At 46.9% G+C, this 18,201-nt stretch overlaps 1 protein-coding gene across 1 annotated transcript in view; it reads right to left on the bottom strand.

Moving 5' to 3' along the window:
* LOC126159737 (glutamate receptor 1-like) overlaps positions 1-18,201 on the bottom strand; it is an 80,717-nt gene that overhangs the window by 35,351 nt on the left and 27,165 nt on the right. The gene's annotated exons all lie outside the window — the stretch shown is intronic.

Here is an 18,201-nt window from a genome sequence, read left to right on the forward strand (position 1 = left end):
GAAAGATGCATAAGTTGCCCTATTTTCTCCAGAGCGTGTTACTTATAGACTGAAGAACCAGAGAAACTGGTACACCTGCCTAATATCGTGTAGGGTCCCCATGAGCACGCGTAAGTGCCGCAATACGATGTGGCAGTGACTCGACTAATGTCTAAAGTTTGCTGGAAGGAATTGACACCATGAATCCTGCAGGGCTGTCCATAAGAGTACGAGGGGTTGGAGATCTCTTCTGAACAGAACGTTGAAAGTCATCCCAGATATGCTCGATAACATTCATGTCTGGGGACTTTGGTGGCCAGCGAAAGTGTTTACACTCCGAAGAGTGTCCCTGGAGCCACCCTGTAGCAATTCTGGTCGTAGTGGTTGTCGCATTGTCCTGCTGGAGTTGCCCAAGTCCGTCGGAATGCACAATGGACATGAATGGATGCAGGTGATCAGACTAGATGCTTACGTACGTGTCACGTGTCAGAGTCGTATCTAGACCTATCAGGGGTCCCATATCACTCCAACTGCACACGCCCCACACCATTACAGAGCCTCCACCAGCATGAAACGTTCGCTGCTGACATGTATGATCCATGCATTCATGGGGTTGTCTTCGTACCCATACATGTCCATCCGCTCGATACAATTGGAGACGAGACTCGTCTGACCAGGCACAATGTTTCCAGTCACCAACAGTCCAATGTCGGAGTTGACAGGCCCAGAGAAGGCGTAAAGTTGTGTGTCGTGCAGTCATCAATGGAACACGAGTGCGCCTTCGTCTCCAGAAGCCCATATCGCTGATGTTCCGATGAGTGGTTGTTGATGGCCCAGCAATGCAGTCTGAAGCATTTTGCGCAGGGGTTGCACTTCTGTCACGTTGAACAATTCTCTTCAGTCGTCGTTGGTCCCATTCTTGGAGGATCTTCTTCCGGCAGCAGCAATGTCGGAGATATGATGTTTTAATGGATTCCTGATTGCACTGTGCACTCTTGAAATGGTCGTACGAGAAAATTCTCACTTCATCGCCACCTCCTAGCTGATGTGTCCCATCGTTCGTGCACCGACTATAACAACACGTTCAAACTCATTTAAGTCTTGATAACGTAATAACCTAACATTGTTGCAGCAGTCACCGATCTAACAACTGCGCCAGACACTTGTTGTCTTATATAGGAGTTTCCGGCCGCAGCGCCGTATTCTGCTTCTTTACGTTTCTCTGTAGTTGAATACGCATGCCTATACCAGTTTCTTTGGCGCCTCAGTGTATTACAGTATTGTTATTACAGTAGCTATTAACAAATAGGCATGTCACCACACCAAACAAATTGTGATCTAAAGAAAATTATTTCTAAATATTACTCAAAAGTTTTACTTGATTTTCATAATTCTAGTACATTTTTATTAAATTCATGTAATTAATCTCTCTACCAAGCTTTATTGATATAGATGTGTTAGTTTCAGAGAAAATTGTACCTGAAGCGAAAGGTTCGTGCCTTCAGGAAAATGAATTTAAAGTTTATCATTCAACTTTTTCAAACAAGTAAAACCTCGCCACGTCTATAGCTGTCATCGTAGCGTATTTTTGTATCCTCTAGCTTACGTCTGGAGGAAATCTATTCAGTTCTGCCCTCTTTTCTCAACTGTAGCGCACTTTTTTCAACCTCCGGCAGACACAGGTGGTCAACTGACAAAAGCACATTCTTCATGTTCACCCCGGATTCTAGACCCATATCACTGAAAACCTTTAGCCATCTGGCTGACCCACCACTGAAAGACAACACTGCTTACGTGACACCTGTTCTAGGTGGTTTAAGGTTCACAATAATGTTTTAACAAGCGATCCCTCTCGTGGCAAGCGAATGTTTGCTAGCTAAGTCTCAATATACAGGTGTTACAACACCTACTGCTGGCTTTGTTAGAAAATTTGATGTATGCATCACCAGTGACAGTAACTCTATGATACTTACACCATGACTCTGTGCCCTATCAACAGTGAGATTGACAGAGGTCCTATGTTACCTTTAAACTTATTCCTACTGTTATACTACCTTATTTTGCCCATATTTACCATCTGGTCGGACAGCATATAGCTATAGACACAATAAAATTACTTCTTACACTCAAGTGCTGTTTAAAATCACTACGTGGAGTAAAATGAAAACAGACCGCTTAGCTGATTTTTCAGCTGAAACTTCCTGGCACATTAAAACTGTGTGCCGGACCGAAACTCGAACTCGGGGCCTTTGCTTTTCGCGGGTAAGTGCTCTACGAACTGAGCTACCCAAGCACGACTCACGCCCCGTCCTCACAGCTTTAATTCAGCCAGTACCTCGTCTCCTACCTTCCAAACTTCACAGAAGCTCTCCAGCGAACCTTGCAAAACCAGCGCTTCTCGAAGAAGGTACTGGCGGAATTAAAGCTGTGAGGACGCACCGCGAGTCGTGCTTGGGTAGCTCAGTTGGTAGAGCACTTGCCCGCGAAAAGAAAAGGTCTAGAGTTCGAGTATCGGTCCAGCACACAGTTTTAATCTTCCCGGAAGTTTCATATCGGCTCACACTCCGCTGTAGAGTGAAAATTTCATTCTTGATTTTTCAGCTGTTACGTACACTCGTTTCGCACTAAGTTGACCAACTTGCAAGGCTGTGGTCAAAGAATGAATAAAGAAAAAATGTGTGCTGCAGCCGGGATAAACACAGATCATTGTTCAGCAGACAGAAAGGGGCTTGTCGTTTAGAAAACGCTCCTTCTTTCCTGATAACGTGCACCCGACACACAAAAATATACATATTCTGATTCAGTAAAGATGGAGGTGTAACTTAATCCAATAAAAAGGAAATTCGTTATTTCGTCGGATTTTCAGTTCCTCGCTCCCTTAATAGGAGAGACCATTGCACAAAGACTCCGAAGTACTATGTCCTATAGTAACCCTAAACAGGGTTTGTAGAGGGGACATAAGACACCGTCTAGTCACATTAACGTGACCACCGCCTATGTTTGACGACAACGTGCAATAACCACTCGTATATGGCAGATGGTAGCACTAGTGATGGAGGGTAGATAATGTGTGTCGGGGACAAGGGGGTGGGGGTGGGGGGCGGGGCACGGAAAACGTTGCAGTCGTTGTCGTAATTCGGGAACGGAGCAATTTATGTGACATCCAAATGGGCTTTATTATTAACTTTCGGGCCAAGAATGGGAGTGTTTAATTGGCTAAATTTGTAAACTATTCGTATGCTATCATACTAAAAGTATACCGTGCATGGCAAAACCAAGCTATGCGAGACAGGTGCCGAGGCAACAGTGGTCTACCAAGAGCCTTCTATGGCAGGGATAAATGAAGGATGCGGAGACGTGTACGTGGAAATAAACGTGCAGCAATTGACGAGGGACCGCCCAGATGAACAAAATTGCTATCAACAGTGTCTTCTCAACGACCATTCAGCGGTATTGCTGGGTATGGGACCCAGAAACCGCACGGTTCCTGCACCGTTCCCGACTACTGTTAACTGGCGACGAAGACTGGAATTTGCACGCCAATACCTCATCTGGACGTCCACTGAGTGGCGACTGGTGGCCTTTTCTGATGAATCACGTTTTATGCTACAATGGTCACACTGGCGTTGGTGTGTACGGCGTGTAACGTCGGTAAACCCTGTAACAACCGAGGCTGTATCGTGGTTTGCCATTCCCTAGATGATCGCGTCATTCTGAAAGACGCAATGTATCAACACAGGTATGCATCTATCCTTGTGGACCATTTCCACAGCAATATGCAGTTTTTTTTCCTCGGCTCGATGGCGTCTACCAACAGGACAAAGTGACGTGTCACACAGCTCGCAGTTTACGTGCGTGGTTCTGAGAACATCAGGACGTGTTTTTCTGTACTCACCTCCCCATCTAACTCCTCCGATTCTAGTCCTATCGAGAAATGAGACAACCTCGATGGGGCTGTTCGCTCCATGGATCCTCAACCGAGAATCCCAGCTCAACTGGTCACGGTACTGGAGTCAACATGACTCCACTTTCGTGATGTTATCGTCCAGAAAGATATTAATGTGACTAGACTGTGTAGATAAAGTTTTGATAAGGAATCCACGTTCGCAATGTACCATTTGGATAAAAACTAAGTTTAATGGTCGAATCACTGCGATATCTCCAGCTACAAGGTAGCACAAAAACTGAGATGAGGGCGCCATCATCAGTCGTAATCGTAACGATGACATCACATGAATCCGAGTGTAGCAGCGGCTGCGAGAAGCTGATAAGTTCACAACCAGGAGCGTCTACTGTGATGCTACACGGACGCGCCGAACTCCTTGTCACGTAAAAGAGAATCAGATGAGGAGTACTCGTAATATTTCCCATGCGAAGGGCCTCTGTAGGGCACACTGGTCGGAGTAAATCGTCCCCGCTCTGTGCATGCCGTGAAGCGGGAGATTTGAAAATGATCCGATCTTCAAATTTATTTTACAACCAAACAGAGCAACTTTGTATACGGTTCCATATCAACAACTTACCTACTATGTGGTGTCACCGCCAGACACCACACTTGCTAGGTGGTAGCCTTTAAATCGGCCGCGGTCCGGTAGTATACGTCGGACCCGCGTCTCGCCACTATCAGTGATTGGAGACCGAGCGCCGCCACACGGCAGGTCTAGACAGACTTCTTAGCACTCGCCCCAGTTGTACAACCGACTTTGCTAGCGATGGTTCGCTGACTTAATACGCTCTCATTTGCCGAGACGATAGTTTAGCATAGCCTTCAGCTACGTCATTTTGCTACGACCTAGCAAGGCGCCATAATCAGTTACTATTGATATTGTGAATCATGTACCGTCAAGAGCGACGTTCATCATTAATGGATTAAAGTTAAGTATTCCACCAGCTACGTCCGTTTTTCTAAATTCTAATTTCCTTGTCCTGTTCCAGACCTCACGCCAGCCTGCGTGAGCTAAAACGCGTGCATTTCGGCCCCCTCTAGTAACACGGTGTTGGCTCTCCTGCCAACCACAACAATGTGCCCTCTACAATTCCTAGAAGTCTGAGACAAGATTTGTGTAAGATCTTGGATTTATTTTCATAGATATCTGAGCAATCGATGACATCTGTTCGCAGTCGGTGAATTGAAAACGCAGTACCGTATATATTCAAAACTAAATACACTCCTGGAAATTGAAATAAGAACACCGTGAATTCATTGTCCCAGGAAGGGGAAACTTTATTGACACATTCCTGGGGTCAGATACATCACATGATCGCACTGACAGAACCACAGGCACATAGACACAGGCAACAGAGCATGCACAATGTCGGCACTAGTACAGTGTATATCCACCTTTCGCAGCAATGCAGGCTGCTATTCTCCCATGGAGACGATCGTAGAGATGCTGGATGTAGTCCTGTGGAACGGCTTGCCATGCCATTTCCACCTGGCGCCTCAGTTGGACCAGCGTTCGTGCTGGACGTGCAGACCGCGTGAGACGACGCTTCATCCAGTCCCAAACATGCTCAATGGGGGACAGATCCGGAGATCTTGCTGGCCAGGGTAGTTCACTTACACTTTCTAGAGCACGTTGGGTGGCACGGGATACATGCGGACGTGCATTGTCCTGTTGGAACAGCAAGTTCCCTTGCCGGTCTAGGAATGGTAGAACGATGGGTTCGATGACGGTTTGGATGTACCGTGCACTATTCAGTGTCCCCTCGACGATCACCAGTGGTGTACGGCCAGTGTAGGAGATCGCTCCCCACGCCATGATGCCGGGTGTTGGCCCTGTGTGCCTCGGTCGTATGCAGTCCTGATTGTGGCGCTCACCTGCACGGCGCCAAACACGCATACGACCATCATTGGCACCAAGGAAGAAGCGACTCTCATCGCTGAAGACGACACGTCTCCATTCGTCCCTCCATTCACGCCTGTCGCGACACCACTGGAGGCGGGCTGCACGATGTTGGGGCGTGAGCGGAAGACGGCCTAACGGTGTGCGGGACCGTAGCCCAGCTTCATGGAGACGGTTGCGAATGGTCCTCGCCGATACCCCAGGAGCAACAGTGTCCCTAATTTGCTGGGAAGTGGCGGTGCGGTCCCCTACGGCACTGCGTAGGATCCTACGGTCTTGGCGTGCATCCGTGCGTCGCTGCGGTCCGGTCCCAGGTCGACGGGCACGTGCACCTTCCGCCGACCACTGGCGACAACATAGATGTACTGTGGAGACCTCACGCCCCACGTGTTGAGCAATTCGGCGGTACGTCCACCCGGCCTCCCGCATGCCCACTATACGTCCTCGCTCAAAGTCCGTCAACTGCACATACGGTTCACGTCCACGCTGTCGCGGCATGCTACCAGTGTTAAAGACTGCGATGGAGCTCCGTATGCCACGGCAAACTGGCTGACACTGACGGCGGCGGTGCACAAATGCTGCGCAGCTAGCGCCATTCGACGGCCAACACCGCGGTTCCTGGTGTGTCCGCTGTGCCGTGCGTGTGATCATTGCTTGTACAGCCCTCTCGCAGTGTCCGGAGCAAGTATGGTGGGTCTGACACACCGGTGTCAATGTGTTCTTTTTTCCATTTCCAGGAGTGTACATTGCAAATGATCATTTTGACCCGTGGTAAAGGGCAACGTGTTTATCTCCATTATCAACAGTGGTTTATTTTTACTTTTATGTGAACGGCATAAATCTCTGTGCTTACGATTAATCGGTTTTGTAATTGATAAAACAAAAAATAGGAAAAAAAGTCCCATAAATACTGCGGTCAAAAATTCATTTAGAATCTCTCTTGGTGGAATAGCACCTTCAAAACTGAAAGATTGGTATCCGAATCTAACATACACAGAATATAGGTGACCAAAAAATAGCACTACGCACTTCGTACGCTGAACTTCCTCCGAGTTATTGGGATTATGTTTTTATTTCAAAAATCACGTGACATCATTATCATCTTAATGGACCCCGAAACAAGTTTACCCATTTTAGAATTAATCCACCTTCAGAGTTCCTATGGATATCTGATGATGATGATGATGATGATGTTTGGTTTGTGGGGCGCTCAACAGCGTGGTTATCAGCGCCCGTACAATTACCCAATCTTTGCTCAGTCCAATTTCGACACTTTCCTGGATGATGGGGACAACACAAACACCCAGTCATCTCGAGGCAGGTGAAAATCCCTGACCCCGCCGGGAATCGAACCCGGGACCCCGTGCTCGGGAAGCGAGAACGCTACCGCGCCTATGGATATCGCCGCAACAAATCCGCCGTGGGCTTCTTTCATCACTGTATCCTTATCTACAAGTGAATATGGCCTGTTCGTAGACTTTCCACTGCTTTTGCTCAAATAAATATGTTTTCCATCCAGTGCCCTGTGTGCGGTCAGATCCGAGATAATTTATCTGCTGGTCGTCCCTCCTCTTTTTCTTTTTCCACATAGAGTTCTTTTATAAGGATTAACAGTGACGACTCTGGAAACATCTCTTTTTCTTCTCGTGATGCGTCCAAAAACTATCATTTGGGAAATGATACAGCATGGACTGTTGGTTGTATAGGAAATTTTTCACGTTACGTTCCTGATTAGAAAAAGTCCTTACTGGGTTCCAAAACAAAAGACATGCTGCTGGTTTAAGGCGTATTTTTAGGCTACTGTGAGCCTAACTAACTCCATGGTTGTTACATGATCGGATTCACGTAGAAACTATTCCATATCTGCAGACTGCTTCCATTCGTTCTACTGTTTCTATAGCAATAAATCAGCACCGTTAAAGATTTCTGGATGATAATGATAAGTCCACTTTATTTTAACAATTTATCAGCGTTAAATATAATGCAAGTTTTAGACATTCGTCTACAAAAACTTATCGATCTGGCCAAATGACACTCATCTTCAGAATGTTTTCCGGGTCCCTCAGTGGCATTAAATGTTTAGTGTGATTCAGGTGTCCATTCGTGATAAATAATGGATGGAAACCTCTCATGGGTTTTACATAGGTGAATGAAATATTGAAACCATGTTTGGATTACCTCGAGTCTCATACATCTACACTAATGGCCATTAAAATTGCTACACCAAGAAGAAATGCAGACAATAAACGGGTATTCATTGGACAAATATATTATACTAGAACTGACATGTGATTAGATTTTCACGCAATTTGGGTGCATAGACCCTGAGAAATCAGTACCCAGAGCAACCAGCTCTGGCCGTAATCACGGCCTTGATACGCCTTGTCACTGAGTCAAGCAGAGCTTGAATGGCGTGTACAGGTACAGCTGCCCATGCAGCTTCAACACGATACCACAGTTCATCAAGAGTAGTGACTGGCGTATTGTGACGAGCCAGTTGCTCGGCCACCATTAACCAGACGTTTTCAGTTGGTGAGAGACCTGGAGAATGTACTGGCCAGGGCAGCAGTCGAACATTTTCTGTATCCAGAAAGGCCCGTACTGGACCTGCAACATGCGGTCGTGCGTTATCCTGCTGAAATGTAGGGTTTCGCAGGGATCGAATGAAGGGTAGAGCCACGGATCGTAACACATCTGAAATGTAACGTCCACTGTTCAAAGTACCGTCAATGCGAACAAGAGGTGACCGAGACGTTTAACCAGTGGCACCCCATATCATCATGCCGGGTGATACGCCAGTATGGCGACGACGATTACACGCTTCCAATATGCGTTCCCCGCGATGTGCGCCAAACACGGATGCGACCATCATGATGCTGTAAACAGACCTTGGATTCATCCGAGAAAATGACGTTTTGCCATTCGTGCACCCAGGTTCGTCGTTGAGTACACCATCGCAGGCGCTCCTATCTGTGATGCAGCGTCAATGGTAACCGCAGCCGTGGTCTCCGAGCTGATAGTCCCTGCTGCTGCAAACGTCGTCGAACTGTTCGTGCGGATGGTTGTTGTCTTACAAACGTCCCCTTCTGTTGGCTCAGGGATCGAGACGTGGCTGCACGATCCGTTACAGCCATGCGGATACGATGCCTGTCATCTCGGCTGCTAGTGATACGAGGCCTTTGGGATCCAGCACGGCGTTCCGTCTTACCCTCCTGAACCCACCGATTCCATACTCTGCTAACTGTCATTGGATATCGACCAACGCGAGGAGCAATGTCGCGATACGATAAATCGCAATCGCGATAGGCTACAATCCGACCTTTATCTAAGTCGGAAACGTGATGGTACGCATTTCTACTCCTTACACGAGGCATCACAACATCGTTTCACCAGGCAACGCCGGTCAACTGCTGTTTGTGTATGAGAAATCGGTTGGAAACTTTCCTCATTTCAGCACATTGTAGGTATCGCCGCCGGCGCAAACCTTGTGTGAATGCTCTGAAAAGCTAATCATTTGCATATCAGAGCATCTTCTTCATGTTGGTTAAATGTCGCGTCTGTAGCACGTCATCTTCGTGGTGTATCAATTTTAATGGCCAGTAGTGTAATACAACTGCAGGAAAAGGTAATTGTAAAGGGCTTCACTCTCTTTAGACATAACATACTGGTTAGTCAAAAAGCTCCGGACATCCGTATTTAATGCGGAATTAACTTCAACATGTCCCTCGACGTGTACAAATCAGTATTAAAGGAAGCTGGGCATGTTGTCAGCAGCGAATCAGTAACAGAATGGGTGTGAAGTCAATACTTCGTACCTGGCTGTCACCAAAAACAAAAAAAATTATCAAGAGCATTTCAAGCCTTCTAAAGCTGCCCAAGCCAGCAATTGGTAATTCGACTGTGAGGTGTAAACGCGGGGGAAAAACAATAGCTAAACCAAGACAAGGCAGACCTCACGTACTGACGGAAAGCAACTGTAGAGCAATGTGGATGTAGGTTGTTAAAAATCGCATGTAATCAGCGAAAGGAGTCACTCGTGAGTTTCAAACAGATAGCAGCAGTGCAGATAGCGCAATGGCTGTACTTAAGGAGATAAAAACAACTGGGTACAACGGCCGAGCTGCTCCCCACAAACCATACTTGTCTGTAGACAATGGTGTGTAACACTTGAGATGGTGTAAAGAGCGACGCCAGTGCTCGGTGAACGACTGGAAACGAGTGATGTGGAGCCATGAATCGCGCTGTACCCTGTGACAGTACGATGGAAGAGGTTCAGTTCTTCGGAAGCCATTACGTGTAATGGTAGCAGTGAAATATGGCGGAGGCAGTGTCACAATATAGTGAACCCGCCAGGGTATCCGTGAGCGCTAATGCGCTGCTTCCTGGCCTCGGGTAGGCGGACCGGCCCGGAATCGAATCCGCCTGGCGGATTAACGACTAGGGCCGGTACGCCAGCCAGCCTGGATGTGGTTTTTAGGCGGTTTTGCACATCCATCTAGGTGAATACCGGGCTGGTCGCCACGTTCCGCCTCAGTTACACGACTCACAGACATTTGAAAACGTTCGCACTATTTCATGACTTACACTAGACGCAGACAGCTTGGGTACACTACTTCCATCCCGGGGGGGGGGGGGGGGGTGGCGGCAGGAAGGGCATCCGGCCACCCTCTGCAATAAACACTGCCAAATCCGTACTAACAAAGCCAACCCTGCGCTGGAGCGGGACAAAGGCCCAGAGAAAGAAAGAAAGAAACAAACAAAGAAAAAGTGTTACAATATAGGGAGTTTCTCGTTGCTAGAATGTGGTCTCATTATTGCGCTTGAGGAAATGTTAAATTCAGTAGGATGTGAAAAAAATCTGTTGCATTGTGTACTGAGTACGTGGACGATGGCTGTTCAAATGTTCAAATGGCTCTGAGCACTATGGGACTTAACTTCGGAGGTCATCAGTTCCCTGGAACTTAGACCTACTTAAACCTAACCTAAGGACATCACACACATCAATGCCCGAGGCAGGATTCGAACCTGCGACAGTAGCGGTCGCGCGGTTCCAGACTGTAGCGCCTAGAATCGCTGGCCACCCCAGCCGGTGACGATGGCTGTATCAACGTGTCGATGCACCCTGTCATTAAGCAATATCCGTGTGACGATGGTCTGTAGACAACAATGTACCTGAAATGGATTGGCCTGCCTCGAGTCCCTGGGATGAGTTGGAATGTTGAGTTCGTTCCAACCCACAGCGTCCAACGTCACTAGTTCCGGATCTTAAGGAAGAATGACCTGTCATTCGTCCACACAGGTTCAGCCGTGTCCCCAACAAGTTCAAGTCGTCATAGAGGTAAACTGTGAACACATCGCACGTTAATGTCAACTAATAGGTGTCAGATACAGATGATTATATAGTGTATTGGCATGGGTGGAAACAATACTCCATAGGACAGCACGTCGGACTTACTTGTCCAACCTCACGACGTCCTACTTTAAACTAAATTCCATAATATATAGTAGAAACGGTCCTAACTGAGGTTTCATTCACTTTGACAAATCCTGCACGTAGGATAAGGCGACCAGTTCTGGTTTCTCTGATAGTTTTAACAATCTCTATAACCAAGGGCCTATTAACTGCACATGTTCTTGCAACGGATGCTGAGACTCGTACTCTGAGAGAGAGCTTTGGCTATCGACTTCTGAACCCAAGTTACCAATCCTTCTCTCCTGCCATATCTACTTCGAGCCAAAAGGATCAGATATTCCAGTCTAGACAGCTGACTCGAAGCCGAAGCAGCGCACAGCTCTTGTTTACACGCGCGTTCTCGTTTCCATCTCCAAAGTGTCATTGAACAATTCCTCTCTCTGGCACTGCATGAATATACGCTTTTCATTCTCCTAGACATTTCTTAAGACAATAGTCACCTTATTTTCCATTTACGTTAATGTAACTCAGTCGGACATGTCAGGCAGAACAGGCAGCACTTAGGGTGACACAAGTTTGCACTCAATTTGCTGAAGAAACGAAGAGAGGTTGGTGGGGAATCATGACTCCCAACTGCAGAGGTCATTGCGATATTTCGATAGCGAAAGTAGAAAATTGTGCCACACTGGGACTCTGACCCGGATGCTCCACTTCTCTACAATAGTTGCCTCAGCAGTCTCGGCCACTCGGAATCATTTTCTGTTACCGCAAACTGCATTGCGGCGTTCCTCGTCTATTACACCTGCTACTTACAAATTCTTGATTCCAGTAGGGGTTTGAACGATATTCGTACATCCACACAGCAACATGTGTCATAGACCCATCACACTGGATTATACTCGTATTAACGTCTGCTAAAACAGGCATTATTAGGGATGACGTGCCCTGTACTCCGTTTTCCGAAATAGAGGAAGCAGAAAAGAAGGGACAGGGCTATTTGCGAATTCATGACTCCGAGACGCACAGGATATTCCAGTGGCGAAAGTTGAAAATTTGTGCCAGACCGACATTCGAAACCCACAGCCTCCGCTTTTCTAGAACGGATGCCCTAACTGTGTTCGGCACCCGGATATGGTTCCCAGACATGTCTGATAAAACAGACAACACTCGTTTACGTCAATATAATCGAATGTGATAGCTCTATGAGATATATTTCTGTGCGGATGTACAAATATAGTTCGAACAACTTCAGGAATCAATATTTTACGAGTAGGTAGGGTAATGGATAGGTAACTGCAGTGCAGCGTGCGATATGATAGGTGTGGGGTCTGACAGGAAGCATTTCCGAGACGCCAAGACGGTTGAGAAAACATTATATACAAGTGAAGCATTCGCATTCGAGTCCTAGTCCATCTTAAATTTTCACCTTTTGCAATTACCATACTGCGTTGCTCTGTGTGGCTGGGGATAACGATTTCCCATCTAACCCTCTCCCTTTCTTCCGTCTTCCCCCATTTCAGATAATTTTCCTTTTACCCTTCACTTTAGAGCTGTTATTAGAACACAAAAACTTATACTTCCTGGTTTTACAGGCATTTCACTACTTAATGCCATTATCCGTGGTTTCTGTGGGCCACGTCTGCCTGTACGTTTTAGGGATGAATGTCCCGATTCTGGTTATACCGGAAAAACTAAACGGATACAGTGCCGTGGCTCCCCGGGTTTACCCCTCACCCTTGGTCGAGTGGGAGATCATTCGAGAGTCTGGTAGGCAGCGAAAGACTTCCCAAGGGGCCGATCGCAAGGCCTCTCCGTTTCGTTTGATGAACAGGTTTCGGACATTATCTGTGGTTGACGAAGTCTCTAAGCCGGATGCAGTCATCCCCCCTGTTCCAGAGGAAGCTTCTCAGCACGCAAGGTCTGGGCATTCACAGTTGGTGGGTTTGTTGGTAGTTTGGAGCTCCAGCGTTAGGCGCGCAATGGGGCCTAGGGGCATAGGAACATGGCTGCCAACGAGGGAAGGAAGCCATTGTGCAATACGTGTGCATACCGGAGGGAATCATTCCGGATGTGTAAAGGGTGCTTCCGGATGCAATGAAGAGTACAGGGTGCAACCGGCTGCAGATGGTGGCTCATGTCGATACCAATGACATGCCTCGCTTTGGATCAGAGGAGATTCTCTCTATTTTCGGTCGGCTAGCGGAATTGGTAAAGACTGCCAGTCTTGCTTGCGAGATTGAGGCGGAGCTCACCATCTGCAGCATCTTAGTTAGAATTGACTGTGGTCCTTCGGCGCAGAGCCTAGTGGAGGGTCTGAATGAGAGGCTCAGGCGGTTCTGTGACCGTGTAGGCTGCAGATCCCTAGAATTGCGCCATCGGGTGGTAGTTTTCCGGGTTCCGCTTAATAGGTCAGGAGTCCACTACAAACAGAAAGCGGCTACACGGATAGCGGTGGCTGTGTGGAAGGGACTGGGAGGTTTTTTAGGTTAGAGGGTCTCAGGAAACCACAGAAAGAGGGTCCTTCTAAAAAGGGGCAGGTAAAACACAATAAGGTAATTGCAGAAACGATCGATATTGAAGTTGTAAATTTTCGTAGCTGTGTTGGAAAAGAACCACAGCTAAAAGTCCTAACAGAAAGCACTGAAGCTCAAATAGTTATAGGTACAGAAAGCTGGCTAAAGCCGGAAATAAGTTCAGCCGAAATTTCTTCAAACAATCTAATGATGTTCAGAAAGGAAGGATTAAACACACTTGGTGGGGGAATATTTATTGCTGTCAGAAGTAGTTAACCTTGTAGTGAGATTGAAGTAGATACTTGCTGCGAAATAGTGCGGGAAGAGGTTATATTCGACAAACGGACTAAACTATTAATTGAATCGTCTTACCGACCCCCCGACGCAGAAAATACAGCTTCTGAACAGTTCAAACAAAACTTGAGTCTCGTATGGAATAGGTACACCACTTATAAAGTTAAAGTCGGTGGTGACTTCATTCTACCCCTTATATGCTGGAAAAATTATACGATTAAAACCGGCGGCTGGCATAGAAAATCATCCGAAATTGTACTGCATGCTTTATCAGATTATTATTATGAACAATTAGTTCATGAGCCCATTCGAAGCGTAACTGGTTGCGAAAGCATACTTGACGTGTTAGAAACAAATAAGCCTAGACAAATAGGGAGTATCATAACGAATACAGGGATTAGCTCCATAAGACAGATGCCGCAAAAAAGTTTATAAAACTACTCTTAACGCCTTTTTAAGGGACAGCCTCCACTCCTTCCGTTCTGATCATGTAAGGGTAGAAAAGATGTGGAATGATTCCTTGGAGATAGTATCGATACCAATTGAGAGATATATACCATATAAATTAATAAGTGATGCTACTAATCACGCACGGCACACAAAACGCGTCAGATCAATGTTGCAGAAGCGACGAAAGAAAGCATGCCAAATTTAAAAGAACGCAAAATCCCCAAGATTGGAAAAGTTTTGCGGAAGTTTGAAATATGGCGCATACTTCAATGCGAGATGCTTTTAATAATTTCCACAACGAAACTCTATATCGGAATCTGACAGAAGCCGACAGATATTCTGGTTATACATAAAACACACTAGTGGCAAGAAGCAATCAATACCTTCACTGTGCGATAACAACTTTGAGGTCTCTGATGACAGTGCCACTACAGAAGAGTTATTGAACAGGTGAGAACTGAGTTTCTCCTGGCGTATATAATTCTCAAGCAACTTACGGGAATTCGGTTCTTGGACTAATTCAGGAAGTGTTGAGTGTGTGTGTGTGTGTTTTATCTATCCTGAATAACTCCAGCACCGAGGTTTTAAATTTCCCTGTACAATGCCTGTCCATTGCAGTTTATGCCTTGAAAATAGCGGGGTGTACTCCCGTCGAAATATCGGCGGTCGCTGTAAACATTACCAGGTTGAATTCCTGTAAGTTGTTTGAAAATTTTTAAGCACGGTTTTCCGAAACTACTTCACCAAAGAAGACGAAATAAATATTCCTGAATTCCAATCAAGAACAAAATACCAAGATGAAAAATTTTGAACTTGATATCTTCGGTGTAGCAAAGCAGCTTAAATCACTTAATAAAGGCAAGGCCACCGGTCCAGATTGTGTACCAGTCAGGTTCCTTGCAGAGTATGCCCATACAATAGCCCCATATTTAGTAGGTAAATACAACCGCTCGTTCACAGAAAGATCCGTACCTAAAGAGTGGAAAATTGCTCAAGTCACACCAATACCCATAAACGGAAGTAGGAGTAAGCCACTGAATTCCAGACCCATACTACTAACGTAGATTTGCAGTAGAGTTCTGGAACGTAACCTGTGTTCGAACATTTTGAAGTACTTCCAAGAAAACGATTTATTGACACACAGTCAGCACGGATTCAGAGAATGTCATTTTTGTGAAACACAACTGGCTTTTTATACTCATGACGTAATGAGTGCTATCGACAGGGGATATCAAATTGATTCCATCTTTTTATGGTTCCAGAAGGCTTTCGACATCGTTGTCACAGGCGTCTTCTAACCAAACTGCGTGCCTCTGGAATATCACCTCAGTTGTGCGACTGGAATAGTGATTTCCTGTCAGTAAGGTCACAGTTTGTAGTAATAGACGGAAAGTCATCGAGTAAAACAGAAGTAATATCCGGCGTTCCCCAAGAAAGTGTTATAGGCCCTCTGTTGTTCGTGATGTACACTCCTGGAAATTGAAATAAGAACACCGTGAATTCATTGTCCCAGGAAGGGGAAACTTTATTGACACATTCCTGGGGTCAGATACATCACATGATCACACTGACAGAACCACAGGCACATAGACACAGGCAACAGAGCATGCACAATGTCGGCACTAGTACAGTGTATATCCACCTTTCGCAGCAATGCAGGCTGCTATTCTCCCATGGAGACGATCGTAGAGATGCTGGATGTAGTCCTGTGGAACGGCTTGCCATGCCATTTCCACCTGGCGCCTCAGTTGGACCAGCGTTCGTGCTGGACGTGCAGACCGCGTGAGACGACGCTTCATCCAGTCCCAAACATGCTCAATGGGGGACAGATCCGGAGATCTTGCTGGCCAGGGTAGTTGACTTACACCTTCTAGAGCACGTTGGGTGGCACGGGATACATGCGGACGTGCATTGTCCTGTTGGAACAGCAAGTTCCCTTGCCGGTCTAGGAATGGTAGAACGATGGGTTCGATGACGGTTTGGATGTACCGTGCACTATTCAGTGTCCCCTCGACGATCACCAGTGGTGTACGGCCAGTGTAGGAGATCGCTCCCCACACCATGATGCCGGGTGTTGGCCCTGTGTGCCTCGGTCGTATGCAGTCCTGATTGTGGCGCTCACCTGCACGGCGCCAAACACGCATACGACCATCATTGGCACCAAGGCAGAAGTGACTCTCATCGCTGAAGACGACACGTCTCCATTCGTCCCTCCATTCACGCCTGTCGCGACACCACTGGAGGCGGGCTGCACGATGTTGGGGCGTGAGCGGAAGACGGCCTAACGGTGTGCGGGACCGTAGCCCAGCTTCATGGAGACGGTTGCGAATGGTCCTCGCCGATACCCCAGGAGCAACAGTGTCCCTAATTTGCTGGGAAGTGGCGGTGCGGTCCCCTACGGCACTGCGTAGGATCCTACGGTCTTGGAGTGCATCCGTGCGTCGCTGCGGTCCGGTCCCAGGTCGACGGGCACGTGCACCTTCCGCCGACCACTGGCGACAACATCGATGTACTGTGGAGACCTCATGCCCCACGTGTTGAGCAATTCGGCGGTACGTCCACCCGGCCTCCCGCATGCCCACTATACGCCCTCGCTCAAAGTCCGTCAACTGCACATACGGTTCACGTCCACGCTGTCGCGGCATGCTACCAGTGTTAAAGACTGCGATGGAGCTCCGTATGCCACGGCAAACTGGCTGACACTGACGGCGGCGGTGCACAAATGCTGCGCAGCTAGCGCCATCCGACGGCCAACACCGCGGTTCCTGGTGTGTCCGCTGTGCCGTGCGTGTGATCATTGCTCGTACAGCTCTCTCGCAGTGTCCGGAGCAAGTATGGTGGGTCTGACACACCGGTGTCAATGTGTTCTTTTTTCCATTTCCAGGAGTGTATATTAACGACATAGGAGACAATCTCAATAGCCGTCTTAGATTGTTTGCAGATGTAAAGTCATCAGATGATCAAAACGACTTGCAAAATGACTTAGATAAGTTATCTGTAAGGTGCAAAATGTGGAAATTGACCATCAATAAGGGAAAGTGTGAAGTTATTCACATGAGTACTAAAGGCAATCAGCTAAATTTCTATTACGTGGTAAGTCCCACAAATCAGAAGGCTGTAAATCCAACTAAATACTTAGGGACTCCAATTACAAAGAACCTAAATTGGAACAATCACAAAGATAATATTGAGGCTAGAGGTAACCAAACACTCTGATTCACTGGCAGAACACTTAGAAGATGCAACTGGTCTACTAAAGAGACTGCTTACACCACGCTTGTCCGGCCTATTATGGAGTATTGCTGTGCGGTGTGGGATCCGCATCAGGTGGGACTGACGGATGACATCTTAAAAGTTCAGAGAAGGGCACCTCGTTTTGTATTATCGCGAAATGGGGGCTATAGTACCACAGATATGGTACGTAAATTAGAGTGGCATTCATTAAAACAAAGGCGTTTTTCGTTGCGACAGGATCTTCTCATGAAGTTTCAATCGCCAGTTTTCTCCTCCGATTGCGAAAACATTCCGTTGGCACCCACCTACATAGGGAGAATTGATCATCACCATAAAATAAGAGAAATCAGGGCTCGCACAGGAATATTTAAGTGCTCATATTTCTCGTGTGCCCTTCGAGAGTGGAATGGTAGTGAGACAGCTTGATGGAGGTTGACTGAACCCTCTGCCAGGCACTTTATCGTGAATAGCA

The sequence above is a fragment of the Schistocerca cancellata genome, chromosome 2 (assembly GCF_023864275.1).
Source record: "Schistocerca cancellata isolate TAMUIC-IGC-003103 chromosome 2, iqSchCanc2.1, whole genome shotgun sequence".
NCBI lineage: Eukaryota > Metazoa > Arthropoda > Insecta > Orthoptera > Acrididae > Schistocerca > Schistocerca cancellata.